The sequence below is a fragment of the Suncus etruscus genome, chromosome 17 (assembly GCF_024139225.1).
Source record: "Suncus etruscus isolate mSunEtr1 chromosome 17, mSunEtr1.pri.cur, whole genome shotgun sequence".
NCBI classification, from domain to species: domain Eukaryota; kingdom Metazoa; phylum Chordata; class Mammalia; order Eulipotyphla; family Soricidae; genus Suncus; species Suncus etruscus.
In genome coordinates this window covers 11,778,180-11,791,688 of record NC_064864.1, presented here as the reverse complement: position 1 = coordinate 11,791,688, position 13,509 = coordinate 11,778,180, and positions in this window count along the sequence as shown.

Genomic DNA, 13,509 nt, shown 5'->3' with positions numbered 1-13,509 from the left:
GAATAACCCAACCCCTGAGTATTACTGGGTGTAGCTCCCTAAAAAACAACAACAACAAAAGTTTCAATGTATCTATATTCCTCATGTACTACTAAACCTGAAACTGACTTTTCAGGAGACAGTGTTATATGGGATCTGGCCAACTGTGGATTGTTTATGTGTTCTAGTAAACTTCTAGTAAACAATGCTGAATTTCATTTTATTTTATAATAAAAGGTTAGTAGACTCATTACTATCTTACTCATCTCTTTTATAGTGACTAAATAATACACTGAGAAAAACTGTGAACAGGTTTATAAAGCCCAGTCTAAATAATGTTTTCTGTTTGGTTGAAGTACAGTGGAGAAGTTAAATAGCAATAATTGTCCAATTTTGCCACAATCATGTCTATAAATCACTCAGTCCAAATAGCAAGGAGATAGCTTAAGAAATAGTATTTTTGAAAACTATAACGGTAAGTTTGATATGGGATAATAACTGTATTATTTGAGTTTGGCAGTTTGGCTATTGAATTAAATTGAGATCTTATACAGCAGTAGCATTTCAAGAGATAATAGTCTCTAGTGTGCTTTTAAGAAAAGAATACAGTTCATTATGTATTTTATAAGTTACCTCTGGTTCACCCTTGATATATGGCAAGAGTGAAAATATTTAATCTGTCACTAATTTGAACTATCTACTCAAGGATATGCCCCCAAACATTTTATTTTCAGCTCCAAGACAGGGTGCCATTAACAAGACAAACTCATTTTTAATGTTATTTTTAGTGACTTTACATGTTTCAATATGATTTAGACAAAAGTTATCTGTAGTTTAAGTGAAAATGTTTAACACTTCATGTTTCATTATTTTCATTTAAAAGACAAGCCAAACACAGATGACCTCTGAGCCTGGAGCAATAAGCTGGTTATATATATGTGTGTATATATAACTTATAAATGACATATAGAGTGTATATACATATACATACACTATAAATATGCTGAATATGCAGTGGTGCTCCGTTTGTGAGCTGCCAGAGAGCCCCAGGTCCATCATGACAGAACTTAGGTGCTCCACAAACTATAACCGCTGATGCTCAGGAACCTGTGTTAGTTGGGAATAAAACCCAGTCAGGTTCATGTCTTGCTCACTATCCAGATTATGCAGTAGTTCTCAAATTGTGGGGTACACCCCCCAGGGTGGGGCGCGAGGCTCTGTAAAGCCGGGCGTGTTTGACCTCGGCAAACAGTGTCATAACAAGCTAAGCCCCGTGCCTATGTCTCTGTATGTCTCTGGAGCTGAGAGTTGCTGGGTCCTGCTTCAAACCCCATTTGGAAAATCTATGCATTGCAAAACGTGCTCATTGTAGCCATTAATCCAGACATTACCTCTGATTAAAAAAGCAGCTCAAATTATTTTATATATTTTTGTTTTTCAGGTAAAAGTTTTTTTAAATAAAGATACTATTTACAGTCACGCTGGGGGGGGGTGCAAACAATGTTTTCTTCCTCGTAGTGGGGCATGACAGAAAATAACTGATGAGCACTGCTGTACAGTATGGTCCCCTGACATTTGCTATTTTAATTTGATTTTACCAGACTGTATTCAAACCATACTCATCAAATAATTATTCCCAGGTAAGAAAGAACATGATTAAAAACTTTAAAAAGAAATTTAAAATCTAAATGTTATAAATGCCAATACCCACAGAACTTTTGTATTTAAAGAAGGCCAAAGAAAACTAATCCAATATTTATTTTATACAGACACACACAAAATAAAGGTCCCAGGTCTATTAAATCTCTGTCTCTTAAATCTTCTCTTTAGCAATTTCTTAATATAAGTAATATAACATTTTTGAGTATTGCTATTAGAGCACTATTTTCCTGTACTCCTAAAGTATTCTATCTTCCTTGCAATAGAGATTTTCCCTTGAGGAAGCAAATGCATTTTAATAGAATAATGAGAAGTTAAGAACCTGGGTTAGTTTTTTGATAACAAAGCTAATCCAATAATGTTTTAGTCACACTTTTTGATATATTATCATGTTTTTATCACCAGCAAAACACAAGTAGTGAAAATAGCCAAAGAAAGTAGTAATAAGGGCTATACATATTCAAAATGTATAGTATCTTCATGCCATCTCAGATAATGGCATTAAAAAACAGGTTCAATGGATTCTACAGGTATGTGGCTTGATATGCACATGGAAAACCCTGAAACCCCATAAGATATTTGTAACTAAATGCAGAGGCTGGAGTAAACCTTGAGTACTGTTGTGTGTTGCTCCTCATGCCCCCTCCCGACAAAAAACTAAGTTCTAAATGCAGAAAATAAGTAGTAATTAAGAGTTTAAAAGAGTTACCAATGTTATTTCACAAATAATTTTCTCTTTATAAAAATTATGAAAATGTTTATTAGTAAAGCATAGAAAATTCAGCAGCAAAATAGAGAAAATAAGTATTATGATTTTAAGAAGCTACTTTACTTCAGGAATCCTGCAGATCAATTAAAATCCAATTGCAGAGGCTGGAGAGATAACACAGCGGTAGGGCATTTGCCTTGTACACGGCCAACCCAGAACGGACGGTGGTTTGAATCCAGACATACCATATGGTCCTCCGAGCCTGTCATGGGCAATTTTTGAGTGCAGAGCCAGGAGTAAACCCTGAGCATCACTGGGTGTGACCCAAAACTCAATAAATAAATAATAAACTTATAAAATTAATAATATATAATAAAATAAAATTGCAGTTGTGAATGACAGATATACATATGTACTTTCAGTAAAAGAGTATAAATAAGATATATTACTTGTTTCATAAGCTAATATGTCTGTCAAAGTTGTAAATTCCCGGGGTCTCTATCAGGATTCAGAACTCCAGATGGAATAGAGGTGGAGTAGGAAAAGAATGGATTTCCTTTAAATATGAAGTTACATCTTGGCGCTGATTACCTACAGCCTCTTATACTGTTTTCTTGCCTTAAATAAATACAGTTCAACGCTGAAGAAAATAGCAACAAGATACCATTCATTTGTTCCCAAATAAAGGTAAACAAGCTGTTGCACTGAATTTCCTTCTCCCTGTTATTTTTATAGTCATTATGGATTCAACAGTTTGTGCCAATAAACAGATGGAACAACCCTTGAATGAGAAAAAACATCTGTGAAATGTTCAACCTGTAAAATTAGATACATAAAAATATATATATTTCTAATTACTTAATTTGCTATGGTAGATTTAGGTAATTTTAGAAATTAAATAAGCAAAAATAAGGCACAGAAAATAGTTAACATATTCCAATAAAGCTATTGCCATTACATTGATAGGCTGACCTATTTGTTTCAGTCTTTATGAATTTCATGCTTATATATTTGCTTTTAGTAAATAGGGTCTTCCATTTAAATATTCATCAAAATTGTGAATAGAATATATATCAAGTATAATCAAAGTAATAATCATACATATAAATATGTAGACATGCATTTGTATGAAAGTAATTTATCCTACCTTGCACTGTTTTAATATGATGGATATTTATCTCATTAAATTTATCGATAATATTATAATGTCAGTATCATTGTTAAAATAAACTTTACAGATGAACAGATGAGGTTCATAAAAAATCAAGAGCCCAGGATTCAACCATAAATTAATGATTGATCTGAAATTCAGTCTCACATAAAATATGGATAAAGGGGTATACCCAGAGGAAATTTTCTCAGTCATCCTGGCTCCCACAAGAGAAATCACTAAGAGGCAAATAAGCCTGGAAGACTTGGCATTTCTTTCCTTTCCAATTCTCTAAATTATTGCACTATCAAAGCATGTGCGACTCCGTTCCAGACTGTGCATTCTGTTGCTTTGGAGAGAGATTACTGCAAACACTACCCAATTTAAAAGTTCCCCTGAAGTGTCACCATTAGATACCAGAAGAAAATTATTGTTTTTACTTATTACTGAATATATCAAGAGAGAATTATTTCAATGAAATCCAGATACAACAATCATGAAAGCACATTTTTTTTCTAAGTAAAGAAGAAAGGTCTTGTTCACTCTACTCTTTTAGTGGAGAAGGAGGAAAAGTGCACTCTATGGCTTTTAGCAAAAGTTCCCACAAATATCTAACACCACCTGATACATAAACTCTAGGACAGGAGACCTTTGAGTTCCCCGATAAATTCATTATGAACAAAGGCCCAGAAAATATGCCTGTTGGGAAATGGATGTCCAATGGAAAGTGGGATAGTTTAGCAAGTAATAAACAGTATCTCCCCTTTGACCATAATTTTTTTGTTAAAAAATAAATGTGCACCACAGAGGTTTGATAAGTTGACAAGTACCTCTGAACTAACTAAACGAGGATTTAGCTCTTTTCTGCAGAATCCCATCCACTACTATCAATTCTTGCCATTATTAAGGTTATGTCAAATACCTCTATAAATAACGATAAACAAAACAGCAACAATACAAAACAACCTCTATATAACAGAATGATTTCTTATACACTAGTAATTTACGTTCAGTATTTGAACACTTTGAATTAAATTATTTGAAGTAGTCATTGAGGACATCCTTAGCCCCCAAATGAAAAAAAAAACATAGTTTATTAACTTAAATACAATTAATTTTGAGACTGTAGCATCTTCTTTAAAAATGTAAAAAATAAAATAAAAATAGTTAATCCCAATAGTCTCTTTTTTTTTTCCACATCCTCATCCTCAAACAATTGTCACAGGAGTGGGAGGAACTGCTTTACACAAAGGATGGGGAGTACAGAATTCATGTTTTTTTTAAAAACAAACATTAATAGTTTATTTATTGATTGGACTATCTTGTCTTTGTTCAAGTAGTTAGATTTTGATGGATCACAGAAAGAACAGCTTAACATGAGAATTTACATTCTCTGGGGCAGTGGTCAGCAACCTGCGGCTTGTGAGCCACATCCGGCTCTTTGCACTTTTAATTTGGCTCTTCTGTGTGCCAGGCGGCCACTCCAGGAGTCAGGACTCTGCTCCTAGCCTCTGTCAGTGTGCGCCCATGTGCAGAGCTGGTGGCCGGCTCCAAGAGTGTGAGGTGATACCCAGTATCATTCCCAAACAAAGGTGTTCCCCCAAAGCCATCCTTTCTAAAATCTTCCTTTGATATATAAAAGCCCACTGAAATGTACTTCTCTTTCTCTCTCTCTTTCTCTCTCAAGAGGTTTCAGGATTTCAGAAACAGCAAAGCGACATTGGCCTTTGTTAAAATACCTCTGGATGCCACTGTAACGGAATTAAATTTTTCTCCCTTTAACATCGACATTGGCAACTTTGAAATGCAATTGCTGAATTTAAAAAACAAAGAACTGTGGAGCTCGAAATTTGAACGTCTTTGTGCTAATTTAGAAAGTTTGGAGAAACACAAATGTGAACTTAGTTCACAGCACAAGTGGTCTGCTTTGAAAGACCTGGAGAAGGAAGATATGTTGATTTTTAACACCTGGAATAGTATTCCCAACTCATATAATCAACTAAAACAGCTAGCGTTTGCTGTTCTTTCTTTGCTTGGGTCTACATATTTATGGGAACGATCATTTTCAAGCATGAATCTTATCAAGAGTAAATTGAGAAATCATCTCATCAATGAGAACCTGAAATCATGCCTAAAATTAAAAAAAAAAAACAAAAACAAAAAAACAAAACATACAAACCTGCCTTACTCAAACTATCCAAGGAAATGCAAGAAGGCCAATGTTCATATCAGTGTTTGTGACTTTGTCAATCATTGTCAGGGATGTAATTTTCTCTACATTGTAAGGCGAATTTTTATGGAATTTAATGTTATTGATAAATAATATGATTCTAAAGGTTTTGTTCTATTAGTTGTATCCTCCCGACCTATGTGGATACTTGCATGCAGAATATTCTCAATAAAAACTTACTGAAACTAAAAACAGTGTACCATCCTATGTATTTTTGGTTTCAAAAATGTGGCTCTTGGGGCCGGAGAGATAGCATGGGGGTAAGGCGGTTTGCCTCTCATGCAGAAGGTCAGTGGTTCAAATACTGGCATCCCATATGATCCCCTGAGCCTGCCAGGAGCAATTTCTGAGCATAGAGCCAAGAGTGACCCCTGAGTGCTGCCGGGTGTGACCCAAAAACCAAAAAAATAAATAAATAATGTGGCTCTCAAAATAAATTTCAATCGTAGTTTTGCCGAGATTTGGCTCAGATGAAAAAAAAGGTTGCCGACCACTGCTCTGGAGGATAAACATAAATGATCTTATAAGCAAAATCCATTGCTTATTTAAATAATCACTGGCATACATACCAAATAGTATATATACCAGCCCTTACTAAGGTTAGTAACTTGCATGCACATTGTGCATTCATTCACTTTTTCAAATATTTATTGAGTAAGTACTATGTTCAGTATATCTAATTGCTGGGAATTCAGAGATGAAAGAAATAGAGGAAAAAAGATAAAGAAAAGAAAGAGAAAAAAAAGAAGGGAAGAAAAAAGAGAAAGGAGGAAAGATTGAAGGATGGAAAAGAGGAATAAGAAAGTAAAGTAAGAAAATAGGAAAGTAAAATAAGAAAGGAAGTAAAGAATGAAAGAAAAAATAGAACTAACGCTTATGGCCCTCATATGCACCAATAACACCACATGGCATTGCTCCTTTTTTTGCATAGGCACATTAAAATGGGAAAATGCTATACATACAAGTAAGATTCTATCTCATAGAGATTGGAATACACAAATCTTGTAGTGCAAAGGGACCCTACACCCTGAACATTGACATAATGACCTGGCACAGGCCTCAGAAGAAGGCATTTTCCATTCACCCCTGAACCAGGGAAGCTATCCACAAAACATCCAGGTTTGTCTATAACATCACCTGGAAGCAATCCTCTACCACGGAAGACACTACCACTGCTCAGACATCGACCTGCTCAAAAGAGACTTTCCTTAACACTGAGAAGACTTAACAACGACCTGCTTACAGGACAGGGCTTCCTGCATTGCCCTTTAATGGTGAGGTGAAACGAGAGGACGCTCCACATCCTGGCTTCAATGTAGGATATGCAGATTCCAGGATCTTTAATACAGAAACACGATACTAACAACAGAGACTGTGTGAAAAGTGTGTTGGCACTATGGACAATGTCTTGGATTGAACGATCTAACTTGCCTCGAGCCTAGAGTTAGTCTTATGCCAGGAAACTTCAGGGGTAGGGTCTCTTTGTATTTAGGCCAAGGTTATTCCTTTCCATGCCCCTCATATTTTGGTGGGCCTATGCAAACAACAATTGCTGTTAAGAAATATTATAATGTGTTACAATCTGGGGACTTGAGGGACAAAGTAATTGTACGTGGATACTGTTTTATTTTTCTTAATGTTCTTTGGCTGAAAGTTCAAAGTTAAGATATCAGCAAGGGGACTTCTTTTAGAGTTATTTATGAGTGATTGACCTTCCACTGTAACTTTACCTTGTCTTCTTTCTTTGCATCTTTGTTCTCATAATTAAAAATAAAAAAAAATAGAACTAATGGATTAGGGTAACAAACAAAAAGGAAGTTAATTTTTGCCATGGGTTGCATCACAAAGTATTATAATATAAAGTCTTTGAAAATAAGAAAGACGAGGAAGCATTAGAATGAAAGCCTGTTGTGCAATAAAATATAGGGAAAGAACAAGGGGCTGTGTGTGAAAATGTGTGAGTGTTTGTGGGTGTGTCTGGGAGGGTGTTGCTTGCTCAGGGATCCAAGTACTTTCCTTAGCTCTGGAGGCCCGAGTAACTGTCAAAGTATTAAATCTTCTGTCCTCGTAGTCAAGATCACTGAGAATGACCAAAAGCTTGCTGAGCTCTTCTTGGAAGACTTCAACCACCTTCTCAAATTGAGCTGATTAAGAATTTTGTTTTTAAGGGGTCCATTAAGTGTATTAAATTCATGCTATTTTATGAACATATTTTAGTTCTGTGAGGTATGTATTAAATCATCATAGTAGATCCACTAGGGAAACTCTTATGAACAAACTGGAAAGGCTTTAAACTCTTAGAAGTCAAGTAGAATTCTAGGAAGTATTTCCAAAATAATAGCATTTCTAGCAAAAGAATATTCTGTATTATTTCAGGACATCTGAGTCTGTCTTTCTCTTTTTTTTGTTTTGTTTTGTTTTTGGGCTACACGTGGTGACTCTCGGAGGTTAGTCGTGGCTATGTACTCAGAAATCGCTCCTGGCTTGAGAGAACCACATGGGATGTCTGGGATCGAACCAAGGTCCCTCCTGGATCAGTCACATGCAAGGCAAATGCCCTACTGCTGTGCTATTGCTTTGGTCCTTGTCTCTTCTTTTTTTTTTTTTTAAACCATAACCACTCACACTCAGAGGTTACTCATGGCTCTGCACTCAGGAATTATACTGGCAGTGCTCAGAACCAGAAAGAATGCAAGGGATTGATCCTGGTTTGGCTGCGTGCAAAGCAAATGTCATACTACTGTGCTATCACTCTGGCCACCTTGAGTCAGTGTCTTAATATACCCTAAAAGTAAAGCCCTACACATGAATATTGCTGTTCAAAATGTCAGGAACAATTACTCTCTATCTATCCTGAATTTCAAAAATGTCTTTGGAAAATAAGCTTATTAATATTATTCTAGCATAGAATTTTAATTTTTTTCTGTATATATGCTTGAATAAAAACATTGGGAGATGTTCATGAATTCCTTTAGTACCCAGGGAATTAAAACGGAAGCATCAACTCTAACAAGAAACAATAAAGAGAACTGGTAAAATTGAATAAACAGAACAGGTTAGATTATTTTGTTATTCTGTCCTCGGTCATTAATGTTTTATATTTATCCTCTGAATTCACTTTAGCTCTAACAATGTGTTCTTCTTTCATTCTCATTTCTGAACTTTTAAGCCTCTCTTCACGCAAACAAATAGAAACTTTTCAAAAGATCTCTGTTGAAACAAACTAATAGACAGCACAAATCAAAATCAAAGTAAGAATGGCCCGGATCAAATTAAGAACTGGATTCAGAGCCAGAGCAGTGGCGCAAGTTATAGGGCATTTGCCTCACACGCTCTAACCTAGAACAGACCATGGTTCCATCCCCTAGCAACCCATATGATCCTTCAAACCAGGAGCGATTTCTGAGTGCACTGCCAGAAGTAACCCCTGAGCATCACTGGATGTGGCCCAAAAACAGAAAGAAAGAAAGAAAGAAAGAAAGAAAGAAAGAAAGAAAGAAAGAAAGAAAGAAAGAAAGAAAGAAAGAAAGAAAGAAAGAAAGAAAGGAAGGAAGGAAGGAAGGAAGGAAGGAAGGAAGGAAGGAAGGAAGGAAGGAAGGAAGGAAGGAAGGAAGGAAGGAAGGAAGAAAGGAAGAAAGGAAGAAAGGAAGAAAGGAAGAAAGGAAGAAAGGAAGAAAGGAAGAAAGGAAGAAAGGAAGAAAGGAAGAAAGGAAGAAAGGAAGAAAGGAAGAAAGGAAGAAAGGAAGAAAGGAAGAAAGGAAGAAAGAAAGAAAGAAAGAAAGAAAGAAAGAAAGAAAGAAAGAAAGAAAGAAAGAAAGAAAGAAAGAAAGAAAGAAAGAAAGAAAGAAGGGAGGGAGGGAGGGAGGGAGAAAGGAAGGAAGGAAGAAGGAAGGAAGAAAGGAAGGAAGGAGGAAGGAAGGTAGGAAGGAAAGAAAGAAAGAAAGAAAGAAAGGAAGGAAGGAAGGAAGGAAGGAAGGAAGGAAGGAAAGGAAGAAAGAAAAGGAAGAAAGGAAAGGAAAGAAAGGAAGAAAGAATGGAAGGAAGGAAGGAAGGAAGGAAGGAAGGAAGAAAGAAAGAAAGAAAGAAAGAAAGAAAGAAAGAAAGAAAGAAAGAAAGAAAGAAAGAAAGAAAGAAAGAAAGAAAGAAAGAAAGAAAGAAAGAAAGAAAGAAAGAAAGAAAGAAAGAAAGAGAGAAAGAAAGAAAGAAAAAGAAAGAAAGAAAGAGAGAAAGAAAGAGAGAAAGAGAGAGAGAAAGAAAGAAAGCTGGATTCAAAGTTATTATAAATTTTTCTGGGAATGTAAAGAAAACTTGACTTTCTCCTTATAATTCACTGCAACTAAGTTATCATAGAGACTGGATTCATGCCTCAGATAGTCACCAGCCTAGAAGGCAGTTTATGGACCACTCTGTTACCCACCAATCTGCAGTCTTTTACTTCTAATAAAATTTTAGTTCTTTTCCTACAGAACCTGATTTTTCTGATTATTGCTGGCATGAGGGATTCCTGGGGTTTGCAAAGCCTGTCTTCTTGCAATTTGCAAACTCTTTAGTCTATCATCAATTGTTTCTTGATTTTTTTCAGCCTATGGTCATAGTTATGAAACCAGACATTATAGATTATCAATACATTGTCTCTTGGCTTTCTTCACTCAGAAGAGTGAAGCATTGTGTATAATAAAGTAGTGAGCATTTGGAGTTCAAAGAAGACACAGACTTTATACAAACACATTATATCACCTGTATATTGCTACTTCTATAGATTCTTGATTGAACCTTTTATAGGGGTTAAATATAATGTAAAAATGACTTTTGATATCTTAGGATTTTGTAGTATGGAGAATTTTCAACAAAGCCTCCTGCAAATATCAAGGCTTATACTAAATTCCCCCTTATGGATATATTATACAATAAAATATTCATTTTCTTAAATTAATCTTGGTGCCAGAAAATGTGCATGGTACTGGGGACAAAGTAATTAATGAAACACAACTCAGCCTTTGGGAATCTGAAAACATTTTTATTTTAAATGAATTAATGGATGGCATTTCTATGCTTTCAAACAGAGCTCTACTGACTTATTGGAAAGAAAAATGTTCAACTAATCTTTTATAAATTATGTGAAATATTCCTTGCCAAAGTTTCAAACAAAGAATTATTAGCTTTATGTTAAATTAGTCGCAATGCTATGTGAATTCTAAAATAAACTCTACTTTCCATTTTACAAGCTACTAAGTTATATTTTCAAAGGACACTTTGGTATTTGGCACAGAGTCTTTGGACAAATTTTTACACTTGAACATGAAGAAGTGATCAATGATGAGGAATACAGCTATGGCATAACTCACACAATTATTGTATGATTGACTAATATATTACTTTTGTAATTCACATAATTATTGTATGATTGACTGATATATTGCTTTTGTAATTGTAGCCAAATGTAGTCTTAGTGTAATGCCTAATAATAGTAAGTACTTTATAAAAATTATTTTATTCATGCTGGAGAAATAGTATAGTAGGTAAGTTATTGCCTTGCATGTGCCTAACAAAGTTAAATTCTGGGCATCACATAAATTTTCCTGAGCACAAAGCCAAAAGAAAACCCTGGGCAAAGCTTGGTGTGGTCCAAAAGCCAAAACCACACACAAAAAATCTAAAACATGGCTGAAGCGATAGCACAACAGTAGGGCTTTTGCTTTGTATGCTGCCAGCTCATGATGGAACCATGCTTGATCCCTGACATCTCATATGGTCCCCAGCGTCTGCCAGGAGTGATCTCTGAGCAACAGAGCCAGGAGTAACCCTTCAATGTCGCCGAGGTGTAGCCTCAACACACACAAAAATTTTCCAAATAGTTTTCAAACTATTGCCTTATCATTATTATATCATAAAATATAATAAAATTATACCTTCCTTTGAATAGTTATATTTGTTATTCATTTGGCTATTGAAAGTTCCATATAAATGTTTAACTTCATTTCAGCAAAATTATTGCTGATTGAATTAGCAATTTGTACTCAGTAGGATTAACAAATGGATTTTTTCACTCTAATTCTTTTAGCATTTTAATATATTACCTATAAAGTCAAACACCAATCAAAGCAGAAACAGCAATTTGTAACCATATAGAATACAGATTTTTTAGTTGTAATTTATGGGTTTATATTCAACAAATCGGTTATAAGTAATCAAAAGAGAACATGAGATTTTTATGTAATCCATGCTTACTTGACAGAAGACCACTTAAAAATAAACTCTAGCTTCAATACCTGCCTTCACCTGTACCTGAAGGACCCTCAAATGTATCACATCAAATACAAATAAATAAAATAACAGTTGACTCATCTAATCAAAGCATAGAAACAATCTACTTAGTAGACTACATTATCAATCCCTTTAACTTTTACTACTGCTCCAGTCAACTAGACAAAAACATTGGATGTTCAAGAAAATAAATATCGAGAGAGCACCATCCATCAACCCTTTTATGATGTTCTCAGCTATGAAGTAGTTTCATGGGTTATTGCTTCTGATAGAATATTGGCCATGACATCAATCCACCTCACCCCAAATCTCTGCCATACATAAGAAATATTTCTAACATTAATACAAGATAGAAGTTGTGCATGTTTTAATAATAGACAAAAGGTAAATTAAAATAACAGAATAAGATCCATATCACACTTTAGATTGATCATGAGGACCAAGCTATTCCAAATTCAGCATATGGTAACCAAACCGAACCACAATGAGATAGGGCAAGGTGAGAGAAGTGTTTTTCTCATAGTAAGAATCCTTCCTTGACGAATGCAGCCCATCTCTTCCAAATTTCAATTAATTTTTGGAGAGAAAAAAACTAGTGACTGTAACTTTGCAAATGATGAAAATGAAACAAGAAGCAGCAGGTGGTCTTATGGGACAGTTCATATTATGCAAAGATATGGTCAAGAGACTATTTCCTTTCTCCACAGCATACTAGCTTCATTACATTTTTTGTTAGCATTTACATTAGCAGAACTCATTATCTCACTTATTTAAATGGTACTGAAATTTAAGATCTGAATTTCTGTCAAGCTTTGTTCCTTAAAGGTGCTGATCATATTTTAAGAACCTTCTTAGTTTTGTTGCATGTTCTCTGTGTAGCAGGAAAAGGTTTGTTTTCCTTAAATTCTTCAATGTATTTATTCAACTGTAAGTTATCAAAAAGATCACTGTTTCCAGACATATGGTTGGTGCTATCGGTGTCTGTTTTTAAGGCAATGTAGCCTACTGGGAACTTATTAACAAGAAGTTACAGTGCTGTATATGGACATGGCTTCCAGGGAATTCCAGGTACTGTAAAATAATACTTGGCACTATGATATCAATTAACTTCAGAGATCATATTAAAATCCTTTACTCTCATGCCAAATGTGAAATAGGCATTTGATTTTTATCTCCTAGGACAACTGTGTTATATATCTCCTGTTTTCCCTTTCCCATCCAACAACCACAAAATTCACTTTTTATTTTTCCCTTGAAATGTTCTGTAGTCCAAGAGGCTGACATAAATGAGGAGCAATAATCTTCTATGCCTTCTTGCTACCCTTGGGTTTGGACAGTTCAGAGCTGCTGAAATATATTAATGTAAGAAAGGAGAGAAAAAAATGGATCGTCTTATCCTCTTGTTCCCTGTCAGCAGCATAAATATGAACTTACTGTACTCTCCATGAAAAGCAGATCTATTAAAAAGGAGCCTTCTCCAAGCTGCACCTTCTTTGCAAAATTTAACAGTTTCCACAC